This window comes from Ursus arctos, unplaced genomic scaffold (assembly GCF_023065955.2).
Source record: "Ursus arctos isolate Adak ecotype North America unplaced genomic scaffold, UrsArc2.0 scaffold_2, whole genome shotgun sequence".
Classification (NCBI taxonomy): Eukaryota; Metazoa; Chordata; class Mammalia; order Carnivora; family Ursidae; genus Ursus; species Ursus arctos.
The window spans coordinates 92022422-92041393 of record NW_026622874.1 but is presented as its reverse complement, the minus strand read 5'-3'; the positions used below and the strand labels follow the sequence as shown (position 1 = coordinate 92041393).

At 42.0% G+C, this 18972-nt stretch overlaps 1 protein-coding gene across 3 annotated transcripts in view; it reads left to right on the top strand.

Annotated features, from left to right (window-relative positions):
- Positions 1 to 18972, top strand: part of AUTS2 (activator of transcription and developmental regulator AUTS2) — a 1104663-nt gene that overhangs the window by 249901 nt on the left and 835790 nt on the right. The gene's annotated exons all lie outside the window — the stretch shown is intronic.

Below are 18972 nucleotides of genomic sequence, written 5' to 3'. Positions count from 1 at the left end.
AGGGTCAACTCTGGAGTAGGTACTTTTCTGGGGAGAAAGTTGATTTATTCATTCATGTAATGTTTATTGACACGTACTACCTGTCAGTCCTTTAGCTGGATGCTGAAGGTAGGATAGTAAACAGACCCAGACCCTGGCCTCTGAGGGTCTTTAACAGTTGAGAGCCTGTTAAAGAGATAAAGATGTAAGTGGAAATTATAATACAAAATTATTTTGTTAGGGATAATGAAGACCTTAAAGCTAAGTAGGAGATAGCCAAGCTGAGGGGATTGAGTGGGCTAGGGAAGAATAATTTTGTTGTCAGAAAAAAATTACAATTTTAAGGAGACATGAGTTAAGAGACACTTGCTGCACAATTAGGGAATTCACAGTAGATTAGTTTATCTGGAGTATAAGGGTGCAGAGGGAAGGAGGTGCAGGTGCTGGGGTGAGAAATGAGGTTAGAGCCATAACACGGCCTGGATCACGGAAAGCCTTGTGGATCCAGGCTAAGGAAATTGGAATTGATCAGTGGATAGCCATCGAAAGTTTCAAACAAGAGAGTGATATGCTGAGATTTGTGCTTTAGAGATGTCACCAGTCCTGTAAGAGGGTGAAAGACTGGAGACACAGATACCAGTTAGGACTAAATCCATCGTGATTGGGCTTTACATTTTTATTCCTCCTTCACCCCTATGCCCCCAGTCCTTCCTGGATGAATTTTTTGCTCTCCCCATTTGAAACTATTGCACTTGAATATCTAGGCATTTGACAGTATATCAAATAAATATATGCGTTTGAAAGTCTAAATCAGCCTCTCTCAAACATTGGAGAGAATCGTGATGCTCAGTCCAAGGCATTACTGTGTATGAAGAACTAACTTCTCTCTTTTGCATCTAAATGGTACCAGTTTGGTACTTTACTGAAGAGAATAGTCACTTCAGTCACTTTGTGATCTGCATCAGAATAGAAATTGTTTCTTGTTTCTGTTTCAGCTAGATTGCAACTTTGTGTTAAATTTTCTGACATTAATATGATTATTATTGTTCTTGCTAAATTGGCTGTGGTTGCCCTCATTAGATTATTAATACAAGACCCAAGGGGCTAAAAGATGTATTTTTCCCAGTCCTGGTTCCATTTTGTATGTAGAACTTGTGGGATGAGAACAGTGCACAGGTCCCTATGAGACACAGATATCTTGATAGATGCTTTATACTTCACGTGTAGAAAATGTTGAAGACTTACTTTAGCGTCATCTTAGGAGGCGTAGTAGAGGTGGTCCAGTTTAACCTTACAGAGAGAGCATCAGTACTTCCCATTGTAGGGGTACAGACTTTCGGGAGCCAGGGTGGTGGAAACGGGTCTCTGTAGTGATCGTGGCCTCAGTGCTCAGTCAAACCACGGCAGGTATGGGAAGGCGGGGGGGACATTGGACCACTCTGAATGTTCTCATGGTCATGTCTTGAGAGTACGTCAGTAAGCAGTCATTCATACCTAGTTGTTCAAATTGATGATTTCTGATTTCAGATTTGGTTTTTGAATGTATGTACTGGCTGACCTTCTGCCTTTTAGATGCAATTAAGAATTCACTTAATCAGTGCCAAATTAACAGAAAGAGTTGTGATCCAAAATATTGAATTTTAGGTTAAAATTTTTTTTCAGTGTTAATAGAAACTTCTACTGAATGTCTACCAAGGACCAGATGTGGTGTTGTGAGAGATTTGATGTGATGTAGACAGTCTTCTCCCTCAAGGGATTCATATTCTAGGACTAGCAGTGATGATAACTGCATAAGCCACCTGATTGATCTGGAATTGCATAAAAACTTTACTGCAGGGATTGAAATAAGGATTTAATTTCTCTTCCAGTAAGCCTCTACCCATTATCCACGAGGCACTTGCAACTTTGAGGTTCCCTAGAGAAATGGTGGTTCACACAGACCTATCTGGCTGTGGGTGTTTCTCTGACAGGATAAAGTTGGATTTATTTTATCTTCTGAGAAACACGTGTTGGTGAGCAAGCATTATCACATCTTCCCTTGCTTTTCTATTTCAACACAGCATCCTATTCAAATAGGCAAACTCCTGATGTTTTGTTAAAATAGATCTATGGGCCAGATCACATAATACTTAACATGTTTGATGGTGGCCGCTAATTGGCTGGGGACTTGTTACCTAGAGGTCTAGGAACTCCCCCCGCCCGAAGTCTGCATTACAATGTTAATACCAAAAGATGATCCCCTGACACTTGTTCTTAATGTGGTTTTCTTTTTTTAATTGAGGTATAATTGGCATATAATGTTATATTAGTTTCAGGTGTACAACATAATGATTTGATGTTTGTATATAACGAAGTCTAGTTACCATCCATCACCATACGTAGTTACTTTTTTTTTTTTTTTTTTTTAATTAGAACTTTAAAGATCGGGACGCCTGGGTGGCTCCGTTGTTTAAGCATCTGCCTTTAGATCAGGTCATGATCTCTGGGTCCTGGGATCAAGCCCTGCATCTGGCTTCCTGATCAGCAGGGAGTCTGCTTCTCTCTCTCCCTCCCTCTGCCTCTCCCCACTGCTTGTTCTCTCTTTCTCTCTCAAATAAATAAAATCTTTTTTTTAAAAGAGGAACTTTTAAGATCTACTGTCTTAGCAACTTTCAAATATACAGTACAGTGTTATTAACTATAGTCATTGAATGCGGTTATTTCTTACAGACAGGTGATTTATTTCTTTACTGAATGCTGTGATTTGGTTTCAGAGAGCACCCTTTTCTATTTACCTGGGTATGTAGGCTATGATTTGTAATGTCTGGCTACGCTATCAGTTAATCATTTAGTCATTTTTTGAGTGTTTAAAAAAGTATAGGAAACTGTTTCTTCCACCAAGGTGCTTGTTCACAACTCTGCAAAGCCCAAACCAGAAGTCTCCAAACTTTTTTGACTGTATGCTCCTATGGACAAAACCACTTAGAATAAGCACCCCTGTTATACATATTTTTCTTCATTTAAAAGTTTTATGTATGTGCTGCTGTGTATGTTGTATAGATCATAAAATATGTAACATTAGAAATTATTTAAGAGTGAAATGAACAACACGTATAAATAGACGTTTTTATGTAGACTTACCTTATTCCAGTGGAACATCGTGCAGACCACTGGTGTAGACAGAAAAAAGTGCTCAGGCTGCTTGGGAGGGAGAAATCACCCCTAAGGCTTCTCAATGGACTGGGAGTTACGTGCGAGACAGAACCAGTACGTCATGGCAGGGCGTGGGGCAAGTTGGTACCATCAGTTTGGTGCAAGCAACAGGGAGCCATGAGATAGAAATGTGTTTGCCAAACATGAGTGGACAGGTGTGGACTGGGATCGAGGACAGGGCAGGGGTTATGGGTAGAGAGAAAGTGAGCTAACAGTTAAAGTCCCGTTCCCACAGAGAAACCGCGAGGTGAGAAGGGCACATGGGAGGGTGGTGGCAGTTAGGGGGAGAAACTAGTGAAAGTTTGGGAACTTCCCTGTGGCTAGCAACTTTCTTGTAATGATTGGAGCAGAGGAGGAAGTGAGTCTTGAAGGCTGCTGGAGAACAGTGGTTTGTAGTAGGGGAAGCCCAGGACACGGGGAGGCAAAGGGGAAGAACTGGCCACATCCCAAAGCCTTATTGTGCCCAGTTCCTCTTCAGCTTTCTTAGGACTAAGACAGTGTTTTTCAGGAAGTGGTTTATTTACCCCCCACCCCCTCTTCTTTTAGACTAAATAACGGAAACCAGCACTCACATCCCGGGTCAGGGCTAATTTTCCAGGATGCAGGAAATACTTTCCTCTCTCTGTTATTTACTTTCAGACTTTGTTCTCCTTAACTCTCCTGTTGGAGGAAAGAGACGAGGAGCTACTGGCTAAGCAGTTGCCATGAACCTGATGGATCTTGAGGTTTCTAGAGATCAATCTGGCATAAGAAATAAAGAGGCAGCCACATGGCTCTCTCCGAGAGGCAGAATTTCTTCTGGACAGGATAGAGCTTTAATTGAATCCAAATCACATCTCATCCTATGAATGCTGGAGAGCAGTACATTTTTAACTAGGAAGGGCATCAATTATTTACTAGCCATGATACTAATTTATCCTGAGTGTGTGTCTTCGAGCTGGCTCTCCATGCCTGCGTGGCCACTGGTGTGATACCATTGTGTTCCTGTACTTAACCGAGAGCTCGGAAGATGGTCTAGCTTTGTGTTTTCCTGAAGCTGTTATTTTTTAAAGTGTGCTAAAATCTTTACTCAGTGATAACCATAACCTCCTGAAAAGAGGAGGGGAAAGTGGGGAATCGTGCTGCCGTGGCTCAGTTTTTTGCCCTAACATCTGAGGGTCCTTTGGGAGGTGCCCTCTGGGAGAACCGTTCACTCAACACGGTGCTTTGGGAAATAGAGTGGGGTTTGTCCGGTTGCACTTTGATGCTGCTGCCTTATCTGTTATTTGGCACTGTTATATTCCAGGATGAATCTCCAGAGCTCCCAGTTACAGATACCTGAGACTTGGAATGTTTGCCTTTGAATGTAGAAAATGTAGGCAGGTTCTGGGGTCCCATGCATTGTCTTCCCTCATCATCATACTAGTGGCCTGTGTGGACAAAGTGTTGCTTAGGTCCTGACGCTATTCTAAGCACTTTATTTATTTATTTATTTTTTAAAGACTTTATGGGGGTGTGATTCTGGTACATGATAAATTCTTAGTATGCATTAGCCACCAGCATGGCCACCATCACCACCATCCTCTTCATCTTCGTGTCATCTATGAAGAGAATCATACGAGATGCTTCAAACCCCTGGCGGAGGCAATCTCCAATGATAATTTGCTTTAGATGTCAAAGAATGGTTGAGCTCTGCCTCCCTTTCCTTGAAAATATAATGGCAGGGAAGGAGGAACAATTGGAAATGGTGAGTCTTTTTCCAAACTGAAAGTCAGGCTATTTGCAGAGGGAGATGGAATATCTCTCCCTGTGCTCTTCTCACTTCCCTTCCTTGCTGCCCCCCCACCCCACCCCACCTGTTGAGGGCCGGGGTGAGGGCCAGCATACTGGAGGAGAGTGTGGTGGGTATGGCAGGAAGAGAAGTACCCACCAAACACATGTGCAGGATCCCCACAGCATGTAATTAAGGCCTGCAGCCCTTGTCAGCTAGAAGCTCTACTCATGGTGTGAGAGGCAGAGAGCCTTGTCACTGTCTCTAGAATTATTTGTGTAATTCAGCAGCTGTTTCCCTCAGATGCTTACCACACGGGGTTGGGTTATAAAGACGTACGAGTAGAATCACCGAGGTTCAGACACTTGTGTTCACTGTTCAGCTGAGAGCCACTTAGGCTGTTCTTGTACAAATGCATTAGATTATGGTTAAGCAGCTTATGGACATAAAAACACATTAGAACTTTACAGCACTCTATAAATTATAGTTTTTGCCGCATTCACAGCCACAATGCTAGGTAATTACATTCATTAATCTACTACTAAGAGCACATAAAGTTGCCTCCCAAACGGTACTGTATGTGTCGGTGCTCAGCTGGGAAGGAGAGCTCACCCCCCTTCTTTTTTCCATCTCCCCCTGTTCCATTAAGCCTTGTGCAGGAAGGTTTTGGATGGCACATTGAGGGATTCCCTAATAGAGTCCAAGAAACCCATTTCTTTCAAGGTTAGGCTCCGGCAGGAAGCATGGTAGGTAATCTTTTCATGTTGAACTATATCTAGTTAGTATTTTGTATGCATTTGTTTTCTCTTTGGAAATGGACAGATGTCTCATTTGGAAAACCAGCAGGGGTAAAGTAGTTGAAAAGAGATTTATGATGTCATCAGTGGCAAATGCTTTTTCAGGCCTTCTTTTTGCCTGTCTGTAGGAATGATTTACGTGGTGGATCTTTTAAATTTTGGATGTATCATGAGTGCAAGGGTGGTCAGGTCAATTTGCAGTAATAAAATAACTAACCCTAGTCTATTCCAGAAATTATATTAGCTTATTCAATCCTAATGGCCACTTTGTAAGTTAGGTGCCATAATTAGCTCCCATTTTATAGAAATGAGAACACTGAGGCTTCACAGGGTGTTGTGGTAATTAAAAGAAGGATTATAAATACAATATGCAGTACATTACTTGGTACACTGGAAGATGCTCCGCAAACACAATCTTGAGGATAGATAGAGAACAGATCCCACCATTAATCCTCCAGTGCCAAATACAATCTTTTATAATGACTAACAGTTTCCCTTTATAATGACTAAGAACATGACTGTATTAGTCAGGAAGAGGAATTCTTCACTTATCATTTATTTTCTGTCTGCTGTGTGCTGGGAAATAACCAGGCGCTTTCCACAGATTTCATGAAACCTCCTTACTTTATCCCTGTATTCCACGAGTGGAAATGAAGGCTTAAAATGGCTGGGAGGTTAGCTCAAGGTCAAAGCCACAGAGCAGCAACACCGCTGCTCATACCCAGATCTAACTGCCATTGGAGCACCTGCTTGTGTCAGGGCTGATGGAGCAAAGACACAAAGGAGGAAGTGGGGAACGAATGAAGAGTATGGACAGCAGCGAAGTACTGTCGTTCTCCTGGAATCAAGTTTCTGTTGTGGGAAATAATTGTAAGAACTGATAGGATCTCTCTCAATAAAGGAGTCTGAGGGCACCTGAGTGGCTCAGTCAGCTAAGTGTCTGACTCTTGATTTCAGCTCAGGTCTTGATCTCAGGGTCGTGAATTTAAACCCCACGTTGGGTTCCACACTTCAAAAAAAAAAAAAAAAGTCTGAACGTAGGAAGGTTTGGCTCTGTGTCCTGAATTCATAACAGCCTTAGCTTTTAGGGATGGGGCTCAGAGTCCCTTTTTCAGCAGGCAGGATGGTGTTCTTGTTCCCTGAGGAACTGAGAAGGATTTGGGACTGCCCAGAGCACTGTTTGTAGGGTTGGGTAACTGCTGAGAAGGAAAGGGGCTGCTCTGGTGTAAATCCATTTGCTGGCAAGGGGATGACAGAATTGCAGGGCATATCAGCCTCAGCATGTTGTGTCCAACCCAGCTCTCCCCGCTTTTACAAAAGAGCTGCCATATTGGATTACTGCTGAAATCACCACGGCCTGCTGCTTGCTCATCGGGGCAGGGCTGGGGCCATCTGTGGGACGAAGTATACTCAGAATATGATAAAAACTGGACGGGAAAAGAAGTCTCCCTCAGAAATGCTGTCATCTAAGGTATAGCTTAAATGACAGGCTTGGTTTTTGGCCCATACCTGATTTTCCTACCAGCCCATCTGCTCATGCGCACACCCTCCCAAGCTCACACAGCAGGCCTGGCCTTTATCGTATCAGGTCCTGCAGAGCTGCTCTCTCTCACTGTGGTATCGATGTCAGTTTTAACAGCCCTTATGTATATTGACTCCTCCACTGATGACGAGTGTATATGCCGTGGCCAGTTTGTTGAACCGGTGCTCACCTTTCATGGGCTGTGATGGGGATTTCACCCTTAGGAATGTAATTTGCTGAGCTTGTGGTGGCATCAAGAAATCCTCCCGGGATGAGGAAGGGTTGATTTTCCTGCAATCAGATGACATTTTCCAGCCCCCTTTCCTCATGGGACCACGGGCCAGTGTCACACCACATGCTTCCGTGTGAGAGAGAAGGAAATTGTTGAAAGTGTGTCATCTGCAGACAGATCCGTAGTTATGTGCCGATGGGCCACGTACAGGCTTGTGTTAGGGATGGAGGGACGGGATATGCACTTAGTGACTCAAAACGCTGTGGAGTGAACTGCGGACAGCTCTTCACAGATAAATTAAAATGCTGCTGCTTAAAAATGGGAGAACATGTTCAGGAGGGACTCTCAGTGCTTTCAGCAAATCTCTGTGGCTTATGTTTTTATATAGCAGTCGTCTTCTCAAATCAGACATCCCTATTGCTTATTAGGTAAACACAGAAAGCCTAGATTATGAGTTAAAGGTATCGACAGCATTTCAAGTGCTATCAGAGAACATTTAATTCAGTTTAATTTTGTGATAAATCTCATGTTTAATCCTCTGGTTACTCTGTAATCATGTCTCTATTGATCTTTTCTGAATGACTGCCTGCAGTTTAATAAACTTTGCCATTAACCCAGAGCTTCTAAAGGAAGAGATTGATTCCATTATCAAATCTGATAGACCCAATAAGTACCTAAACATCACTAATCTATCTATAGGAAGCTTTGTTAGGGCGACAAGCCTGTGGCTTGTTTGAGAAGCTGGGTAAACATCTGGACCTCTTTGCATGACAGAGTTGCCTCAGAATTAGCATCTGATTCCCTTATGCAAATGGGCACCACCTTTCATCTGTCAGGTCAGTACAGTAGCCAACAGAAAGGACAGCCTCTTTTCTTCCTTCAGCTGTAATTGTAGGGTCTAATTTATTCTCATTGCAGAAATAGCTTGAGGAGTTTATTTAGTCTGTGTCTCAGGTCAGTGGGTACATCTAATGCACTTTTCTATGCTCTCTGCAAACCCGCAGGATTGTTCTGTTTATTTTTACCCATATGATGCTAAAGCAAAGAAAATCTTTTTGGATAAAACCCGAAATGGAAGACTAGGGGTGATGAGGAAGAGAGTGTGCAGATTCATAGGTTGAGCTGTGTGAACAAGCTCCAAGACTCGGCGAAATTTTCCATGCAACCCGTATATGTGTCTTATTTAGTGACAGAGTGTTTGCAGTAGGCGCTAAACAGGAATTTCTACATTTCACACCTGTGGGTATTTATAGCTGTTATCATTATCCACTAATACTTATTTACCCACACAGGCAGAACATGTAGGATTCAGGGTCTGGAACGTTTGTGTAGCTTTGTATTTTTTAAGGTCAGAAAGGCCTCATTCTCTGCCACTTTTCACCCCTGAAATAAAATGGTGAAGATTGTCAGTTTTAGAGAAAAAGCCAAGGCTTTTATTTCTGTAAAGATTTTTATTGCTGATTTGAATCCTTTCTGAAAAAGTTCAGATATTTGACATAAGAGGTGTATAGCCTTTCCCTAATTATGCTTTGGAGGGGACGTGGAGGTGAGGAGACTTTTATAATGAGATCATACTAAGCCATAATATAAAATTTTCTTCAAACAAAAGGTCATAACCCAGACACAAAATAAGGTTATAATGACTTGGTGTTAGGGCATGAGAGTAGCTTTACCAATCCTCAGCTTCCTCCTTCAGAAAGTGAAAATATGGTGTGGAAGAGAAACTTCCAGTGGATCAATGAGCTCTAAGCTACACTGGTTGAACATTTTATATGTGATAAAATAGTCTCCCGGGATAATAACATTAGAGAGGTTGATGGAACCTAAGACATCATCCCATGGAGGACCCTAAATTTATATATGTTGAAGTAGATTGGTTTCTGCCCTTTCAATTAAAATTAGTTTGAGAAAGGGCGTAACGATGATTCCTGGAGTACGAGAAGGTCGACGTGCGTGTGTCCGTGTTGGATCTCTGCATCACCACTCTGTAAACGAAGGAATGCCTATTCATCTCCAGTGGGGAGTTGACTGCAGTTGCTGGGAAGATGGGAGAAAGTTAGAGAATTATTACTCAAGTAATAATTATTTCATAGTTCTCTAGAAACCTATCTGAATCACTTGAAAACTTGAGCCATAAAGGGACTCTCATCCATGTACCCTTCCCAATATGCTGTACGACACTGTATTTGTATTCAGAACCACATAACATGAATTTTGCCAGAAGTCGCTTTTCCTGTCACCGAATAATCCTAAACATTAAATTACCTTTCATAAAATTGTTTCCTGTCTGCTGAGTGGACAGAATGTGCCACCCCTGCTTCTAAAACGGCACAGCCCCAACTAAAGCAAATATCAAGGTGTTCCCTGCTGCCATTAATGCAGCTTTGACGTTTTGTTTTGTTTTGTTTAGATTTGACTTCTTAGGAGCGAGAGCTGGAAGGACCTATTAGTGGTCTCTCCTTTCGTCCCCCTTTAAAAGATTCTGATGTCACATCAAGAGTTTGTTTTTTCTCTTCTGGGGAAGATGACGGGAAAGCTCGAGGATCAGAACTGGTAAAGCATGGCGGAGAGGAATGGAGGACCCTTCCATGACTCAGAATCCCAGTCTTTATTTCGCTGTTTCTCCTGTGGTTAATTTCATTTCACTCTGCTGGAAAAGTGAGATGAATGGATACATTGCATCTTTTCCTAAGTAAATGAAAGATCCTCGTAGGGCCAGATATCCATCCATACCACAAGTTGGATTTCTGGTGCATATATCGTCTCCTCTGCTTTGCCCTTTATGATGGTAATGCAAGCCCAGAGAAGGTCAGTTCCCACGTGAAAGCTGGAATACCTGTCCTTCGCAGGACTCCTCCAGGCCCGGGAAGTAACCGTTCAACACTTACAGCCGACGGTCACTACTACAGTATCAGTAAGCTAATTGCTGCGTATTTCTAGACACAGTGGTCATTTAAAATGAAGATGTGGTAGTATGTGAATACCTGGGGGAGAGAAGTTAGGAACATGTTGAGGTAAGAAGAGCAAAGTCTGTGCCTTTTTACTAATTTGAATCTAATATCTGGGTAAGAAGAGGTTTTCACTGGCCAGTCAGGCTCCTTGTCTGGAATATCTGGATAATGGTGTCAACCACTTGATCTTTCTGAGAGCAGGAGGTATTAAGACCTGGTAAATGGTCATTTGACCTTCATATGAAGCCACAAAGCAAGACGTGACATTTTGCCAGTCAGCCCCCTTTATTGTTTTGTCTTCTCTTGGACTTAATAAGGTGATCTGTATTGTTGGAGGCATCTGCTCAGCCCCTTTTTAGTGTACAGGGGAGTGGTGATGGTCTCACCATGATGTGCTGAGGGGATATCATTCGATAGTAAGTTTGGAAGTTTTTGGGTGATGATCTGAGAAAGGAGAAGAGGCATAGTATGATTCATAGCCTGGTGGGACAGCCTCTAGAGTGAGAGAAACATCCATGGTGTCCTCATTTCTCCACTTCATTGTTCAGAACCCACCTACTATGTGCCACGTGTTATATTCTCTTCAGGGAGTTCAGGGATGACGAGGGAGTCCTAGCCTTCATCCATCCCTGTGTAGCTAACCCTGAGTATTGCAAGGAGGCCCGATTACTGATTATTTTGCCACGTGAACATTAATGAACCCTTTCCCCATTTTGTGCATAGAATGTCTAGTAAAAAAATGAGTAATGGCTAATTAGAAGGGCTATCATTAGAATTACACATCCTCTCATATGTGTGTGTGACCACAGTGGATCAGGTTGGAGTGGATCAAAAAGCAACAGAAATTTGTGTGCCTCTTCGGAGTAGCAGACCAGACTCCGGCCCTTGGAAAGGCCTGAGGATTGTGTGGCAGGCGCACTTTCTCTACTGGCTTCCATTATGCTTTTCTCTGTTGTGTGGTTCCCTTCCCCTTTTGGGGCTCACTCTTTGTGTACATTATCGCCCTTAAGCCTTCTCTGATGAGATTTTCTGCCTGAGTCATGCTGTGCTCAGCTTTTAGAATGTTGCTGTTATGGGGGAGTTAAAAAAATTTTTTTTAAGGTTTCCTTTTCGTCATGCTGTATTTCTCAGATTATCTGGAGGGACTGTAATCCAATTTTAGGAATCCTTCAGGGCTAAGAGCCTAAACTGTTTTAAGCAATAGCATCTAGTTGCCAGGGACTCAACCACTTTGAGAGTGTTAAGGTCTAACAGCAGCCAACTCTCAATTATCTATGGGAATGAGAGGCTGCTGGGACGTTTTCAATTCACAGAGTGTGCAAAAATCTCACTTAAGCTGGTGGTTGTGATCTCATCCCATAACTGAATTTAGGAGAGCTTCTCAAGTGGCTCTTTTTTTTTTTCTTTTCTTTTCTTCTCTCTCTCTCCCTCTTTTTTTTTTTTTTTTGACTCCTCACCTCTGACAATGGCACCACACCTTTGACAAGTGTTTTAATTTCCTGAATTTGTCTGTACTTAGTCTCTTTTTTTTAAACCATTTTTCCTCTCTCCATGTGGATTCCCTTCTGTCCTGTGCATCATCATGTATTAAATATATTGCAAGAAGCTGCTTTAGTTTTTTTTTTTTTTAACAGGTAGGAACAATAAAAATGTATTTATGTTTTCTTTCTTTGCTTTTTGATTCAAGTGTTCATGAGAGGGGATGTGGCCAAACACCTAACCAGGGCACTTGAAAGAAAGCTACGAAAACTTGACCAAAGGTTAGCCTCCAAATAACTGAGAATTGACTGTTAGAAGTGCAGAAAAAAGCCACACCGTGAGCTCCACCTTGGCACTGAAAATGATGTGAAGTTGGCACTGCTCAGTCTGGCTGACGTTTTAGTGTCCACAGCTGAATTTTCCGCAGTGGAAACTTCATGGCCCTGTCACGGGCTAACACCAGACTTTCCACAGTGTGGCCATCCCTTTGTTTCAGGAATCTGAAAGATGAGTTCCTTTGGATGGATGCTGAATGCCATCCAGGTATTGGTGATGGTGAGGTGCCCGTTGTGCATGATGGCAGGGGTTGCCGTTTCTTTTTTAAACAGCCTTATTGAGGTGTGAACTGCATGGATTGAAAGTATAAGATTTGATAAGTTTTCACATATGTGTACACCCATGAAAACATTGTCATGATCAAGGCAGTGAACAGTTTCACCCCAAATGTTTCCTCATGTCTGTGTATAATCTCTTCCTGCCCCTTGAAGGGAACCACTGATCTACTTCCTATCACTACTGATTTGTTTGTTAGATTTTGTAAATAAATCATACAAAATACTCTTTTGTGACTCATTTCTCTAACTTAGCGTAATTATTTTGAGATTGAGTCAAGTCGTCATGTATCAGGAGGCTATTCTTTTTCATTGCTAGTATTCCATGGAATGGTTCATTCATCTGTTTTTTTTTTTTTTTTTTTTAAGATTTTATTGATTTATTTGACAGAGAGGGAGACAGCCAGCGAGAGAGGGAACACAAGCAGGGGGAGTGGGAGAGGAAGAAGCAGGCTCCCAGCGGAGGAGCCTGACGTGGGGCTCGATCCCAGGACCCTGGGATCACGCCCTGAGCCGAAGGCAGATGCTTAATGACTGAGCCACCCAGGCGCCCCTTATTCATCTGTTGATGTGTATTTGAGTTGTTTCCAGTTTTAAGCTGTAACAAAGCTGATAGGAACATTCTTACACAGATCTTTTTGTGGAAATGTGCTTTCATTTTTGGGGGGAGAGATACGTAGGCACAGAATGGTTAGATCATATCGTGGGTCTACTTTGAACTTTTAAGGAAATGGCCAAACTGTTTTCCAAAGTGGCAGTACCATTTTTCATTCCCCCCATCAGTGTGTGAACATTCTTCTCCATCCCTGTCTGCAGCTGGTGTGGTGAGACTTTTCCGTGTTAGCCATTCTCCTAGGTAGATGGTGGCATCTCAGTGTGGGTTTAATTTGCATTTCTCTGGTGACTACTGATGTTAAGCATCTTTTCACCTATTACTTGCCACCCATATATCTTCTTTAGTTAACTGTTCAAATCTTTTTTTTTTTTTCACTGTTTAAAACACTGGGTTCGTTGTTTTCTTTTTATGTAGTTTTGAGGGCTTTTAAAAGTATAACCTGGATACAAAACTTTTCTCAGCTATGTACACTTTGCAGATAGTTTTCCATTCTGTGACTTGTCTCTTCATTTTCTTAACAGTGTCTTTTGAAGAGCAGAAATTTTAATTTTTGATGAGGACTAATTTATCACTTTGTTCTTTTATGGATTGTGCTTTTGGCATCATGTCTAAGAAATCTTTTCTAAACCCAAGGTCACAAATGTTTTCTCCTCTTTTCTTCTAGGAGTTGTATAGTTCTGGGTTCTACGTTTAGGTTTATGATACATTTTTAGTTTTTCTAATTAGACTGAGATACAAATCAAAATTATTTTTCACGTATATATATACACTTTATCAATATTTGTTAAAAAGATGATTTCTTCACAGAATTGCTTTTGTGCTTTTGCTGAACACCAGTTGTCCATGTACATGTGGGTCTGTTTCTCTACTGTGTTTTGTTCCACTGATCTGCTTCTCTGTCTTCATGGCGATACTGGGCTGCAGTTGTAATGCAGTGTGAAAGGCGGCAGAAAGGAGCACCTTTGTGGCTCCTCACTTCACCCACTTTACTGTAACAGCTCATTGATTTGTCTCCTGTACCCCCACTAAACAGCCTGGGGTCAGGGATCCTTTCTTAGGTATTTCTAGCAGGTGGCAGAGTGTCTGGCACATAGTAGTGCCAGCAGTATTTTCAGTTTTGTTTTTCGAAGATGTGAACATGAGGAATTAATTTTTTTTTTTTTTGAATGCTGTAGTGGTTATTTTGTTTGTAAATTCCTACACACAGTCTCCTGTCCTTACTAAAAAGTTTAGGTTCTGAAGGTCCATTCATAAGTCCCATTTGTTCCAAAGTCCAGAATAGGGGCCGGTGTTAATATATCCACAGAGTTAAGTTTTAAAAGAGCTGTGTGTCTTGCTTCTTTCCTTATTTTTCACTTCTTACTATCTCTGTAAACGCTTTCACTTCTGCACTTCAGGGAAGAGATGGAATCAGTGTTGGTGAAACCATTCCAAAATAAGTACAAATGCCATAAAATACACCAACAAAGCACACGACAAGCTCAAATGACCGCACACGGCCATGAATGCCTTTTGATGGAGACGGGCAAAAGTGCTTTTTCTCATTTCTCCTGGCTTCTTTGTTATTTCCCTGCACGTCCCTGAGATCAAGTACCTTACAGAGGTTGTCACTTGCACCCCTCGCTCCCACGTGGATGTCCACAGGGGCACAGGCAGACACCCACGCTGCAGATGCTTTGTAAACGATGGGCTGCTCTCAGATTAGTTGGGTTGAGAAAATCAGATGGAGACTCTGTTTCTGAAACCTATTTCATGCAAGGCAGGCAAATTGTGCCTTCATTTTCTGTTGTCTCTGGCTTCATCTGCAATCAGCAGACGCAGCCCCGCCGCTGAGAGAGTGCTTCATCTGCAGTTCGTTGCTCTCCCCTGGTCTGCACGGCACTGAACCATCTCATTTTGAAATTCAGGAGTGGCAGAGGAAGCCTTTGGTGAGAGATGATAATTTGCGAGAAAGGGAAGTCAAGAGCAAGATCACCTATTTTGAAGAAGCCTGGGTGTTAAAGGAAATAGTCCGTCTTGGAGCCTCTCCGCATGTGTGCTGCTGTGACCCTGCTCTCCATCACCAGTGACCTAAAAATCACATAATTTCAACTATTCATGAAACCTCTTCCCATCTGTTATGCATGGCTTGTGCACTTACCCCCTCTATTGCCAGCAAATGTGTCTAAATCTTTTTACTTCACAGCCAGCCTTCTGTTGTTGGCGGGCTGGCTTTCTTGCTTTCTTGGTTGCTTCCCTGATTGTCAAATGAATGCCTTAAAACATTTTTCCCCCCAGATCTCTTCCTTATTCTTCTGCCCTCCCTGCTTCCCCCCCCAGTGCGTGTTTGCTAAATGCTTCCTTTGCCAAGTATGGGGCACAGTCACCTTATTTTCAAAAAGCACTGCAGTTAATTCTGATGGACATTAATTTTCTCTGGGAACCACTAGCACTTATCATGGTAGACAAATGAATTAGCTGGCCTTTGAAAACCGTCTTTCATTGATTATAAAAAATTATTTCGTAAACCACACAATTTCCTCCCCATATTATGGCAGTGCTCTGTAGACCACCCAAGTTTGTTTAAGGAAATTCTTAAATTAGTTGGTAGTTGTTGGTTGGTGGATAGATAAATGCACACATACCTGTGTGTGTAATCACGTGCACAACTCTCTAGAGTGTTATAAGGTGAGTAATTTATAATCAGTCTTTTTGTCTTTGATTCTTTTTGCATATAGTTCTTGTCATTTTCCCTCTAAGACAGTCAATGAGAAGTTCAATGATTACTTTATACATTGTAAGCAGCCAGTGAATGTGTACAGAGAGAATGAATAAACAGCAGCCTGGTTTATTCAAGAATTATACTAAAGTGTCCATGCCGCAATTTCAAAATAAAACTGTTATCTTTGAAAGAAAAAAGATAATTTCTAGTCTTTGAGACTATAAGCCTCTTCTATAATAAAAACCTTTTAAGGACCTTGATTTTTTTTCTTACCTCTTAAGTCACCACCTCTCCACACACTTTGATCCTTTCTCTCTTCCTCTCTCCTCTCCACCCAACACCCTCCAGAGTTGAAAATCTCAATATTAATTGGAGCTAAGATGATTGTACGGCTGCTGCTAAGACTTCTGCAGGTCGCTTACAAGCTAATGTCCCGGCATGGGGTCCATTTGCTCTGTGTAGCTATTCTGTGGTGCGGTGAGAATGCCTTGATTAATATGCTACATGAAAATAAAATGGATTTGGAAAAAATTATACCATACTCTCATAAATATTAATTCACATTTGTATGGAATTGCACATAATTTTCAATATACTTTGGAGCACCTTCAGTATGAGAGGAGATTTGGTCTCCAAAGAGAATGGCATAATTTTTTTTTAAAGCACAGTTGATACATTATTAAGTATCATTTGTTTATTAATCCGATACTCTGCACGCATATATAATATGCTGGGCAGTAGGTGGGTTGTATGACAAAGAGAGGAGTTTTTTTTTTTTTTTTTTTTTTTTTTTACCCTGTGGAGTTTATATATTACTCTTAAAAGAAGTAGTACAATTAATCATAGTATACAGAAGCGGTCCACGATGGGACCACCTGGCTGCTTCTGCTAGCCTTGCCATCATTCCTGAGCGTCCTTTTGTGAGAGCTATTTTGGTTGTGCATGATGTTAAACACAGAATAGTCTGAGCTGAGCAATGTCTAACGTAGCTGACTGTGGTGGTGGACACTGGACAGAGGAATAAATATGATGGACATTTATTGAACATTTACCATGTGTTAGGCGTAGTGTACAAGGTTCTGAGACTGGAATCAGTGGCGTTGTGCACTCACTTCGATCTCCGCTTGTCCCCGAAATACTTGCCACCGCACATCCTCCTTGCCTCAGGAGAGCTGCCTCTCCAGCGGCAGAGGGTAAATCATCTGCCTTGATAGCAGCTAGAAGTTAGACCAGGAGCCACTCATTTGCCTGATGAGATTGTTATTTTGGATATCTTCTTGCTCCAGGGATAAGGCCTTTCGCCTCTTCTGGGGTTTTTGCTGTTTGCTGTGATCCTTGTTTCTGCAGTGCCTGCGAGGTCCCTTGGTTTCCAGTTTTCTACTTTGCTTCACTCTGTATTGGTGCCAGCCTGGGGAACTATCAAATCACTATTGTGGCTTAAAAGTTTGGGTACTTTAACTAGTTGCCTCGTTTATTTATTTATCTATCTACATACACACTACCTGTTATTTGCCTGACTCTGTATGTGAAGCATTGGGGTTACTGAGATGAACAATAACTTAGTCTGTGCCCTGATTCTTTTAAGGCTCATGCTGCCAGCTGCCTCAGGGCCTTGGCACAAGCTGTTCTCTGCTCAGACTTTCAGAACTAGGTCAAATGGCAGTTATCTCCTCAGCACCAGCCTACTCCTCTGGACTAGACCATTTCCCCCAATTTTAGCACCCTTTGCCTTTCCTTTAGAGCAGATAGTCCAGTTTGCAATGTTATAGTTATGTGATTTGATTAATATTTGTCCCTAAATCTTAAGTTCCACGAGGTGGGGATTTTTTCCCCACACGATTATTTTGCCCGGCACCTATAGGACAGTGCTGAGTTTGTACTTGGTATATACTGGCTGCACAGAAGATACTTGTATAAGTGAAGGCTTGAGAACAACGCTTTGCATTGTAAGAGAGGTCTTTCTAAGTGGACAGCCCTGCTAAGAGTCTTTTAACTAGAAAAGAGAGGGGTGTGGAAGGTAGGGCTTTGAGGCCAAGGCAAAACAGATGTAAATGTCTTAAGGTCCCAAACTAATGGCAATGACTGATTTGGGGGTAAGACCTCAAGGAGCCGCATGTATGTCAAGTGGGTAGTGCTGGATATTGGGAGGCGATAGGATAGAGAACTACTTTGGAACTACTGGCTATCAAGGAGGAGCGGGGAAGAGGAGAGGGAGGATGGTAGAGAGAAAGAGAGAGAGGGTATTTTAAGGAGAAAATGGGTAAAAAAGGGAAAATTTTCTTTTAGTTTTTATTGTTTTCATGTGCATTCATTTAGGATCACAGAAACAAAATTTATTTATACGGGGGCGAGGCTCTCTGAAGGAGCATTTTCAGTGTCCAGGGGATCATATCCACTCATTTACAAATGACTGAGTGCCAAATCTTTTTAATTTCGGTGCTTCATGTGTACATTTCTCAGGGTTCAAAAGACACGCACGCATATCCTACCAGCGGTGTACTTCAGGTCTCCTAATGAATGATGTCTGTGTCAGGCTTTGGACCCAGGTCCTTTGGTATTTCTGTAGGTGCTGAGCTGCCTGCAGGCACAGAACTCGCTGGATCTTGTGGCCTGAAATGCCTGCCTGTAGTCTCTGCAGCTGCTGCTTCCTATTCCAGGACGTCCATTACATTTCTCCTGCCCTTCCCCCCGCACCCCCCCCCCCCCCAGCCACACACAAAGCAATAAATGAAAAGTTGCTGTAGATCTTGGTGATAATATTGTTGTTACATTTTGCAAAGAACTGGGAATTAAGGATGCTCAGAGGAACTTGTGGTAAAAATATATAATGCATTAAGGAAACATTTTAATCATATGAATTGATAGTTTCTTGCTGGCTCACGTCCACCTGGCCCTGGTATGTTCAGGCTTTTGCCTCTTTTTTTTTTTTTTTTTTTTTTTAAATCATGCATGCACTTAGTACTCCTTTTCTGGAACATAATTGATGTACCAACTTGGAAAGTCAGTGTATTGAGCCTCCTTGGGGAATGTCATTTTGTGCCGCTGGACCTAGCAGAGAATCAAATTGAAAGCCATTAAGCAGTGAAATCACTTTTAATGGACAGATGCTTTGTGCTTTGTTGACTTTTCTGCCCAGCAAGAA